Here is a 682-nt window from a genome sequence, read left to right on the forward strand (position 1 = left end):
TATTGGTTGTACAGAGAAGACTGCCAATTGAACCTTCTTCAAAGTGTAACTGTAATGCTTGATGCTGCTATGGGAATTGAATATCTACATCATGGTCATATCACTCCAGTAGCTCATTGTGACCTAAAGCCAGACAACATTCTTTTGGATGAAGATATGGTGGCTCATGTTGGTGATTTTGGCATCTCTAAAATTTTAGCTGTAAGCAAGTCCATGGCATATACTGAGACATTGGGAACTCTTGGTTACATCGCACTAGGTAAATAATATCCACTCTCTTTGGTTTTCGCTTATCATAATTTGGCGTCTCCAAATTCTTGCAGTAAAAAAAGCAAGTCTCTATTTGTACATAATTGGTATTATATTTCAATTAACTTTCTTTCCTTTCATTCTTTTCAAAGAATATGGATCGGAGGGAATAGTGTCCACTAATGGTGATGTTTATAGTTACGGCATCATGCTGATGGAGGTTTTGACCAAAAGAAGGCCAACAGATGAAGACATATGCAATGAAAATCTTGATTTGAGGAAATGGATAACACAATCATTTTCAGGTACTATGTTGGACGTTGTGGATGGCAATCTTTTTCCCAAGGAAGAACAAATCACTTCAAAAAGTGAAATATGCATAGCCTCGATGATAGAGTTGGCTTTAGACTGCACAAAGGAAACACCAGAATCA

The sequence above is a fragment of the Capsicum annuum genome, chromosome 5 (assembly GCF_002878395.1).
Source record: "Capsicum annuum cultivar UCD-10X-F1 chromosome 5, UCD10Xv1.1, whole genome shotgun sequence".
NCBI classification, from domain to species: domain Eukaryota; kingdom Viridiplantae; phylum Streptophyta; class Magnoliopsida; order Solanales; family Solanaceae; genus Capsicum; species Capsicum annuum.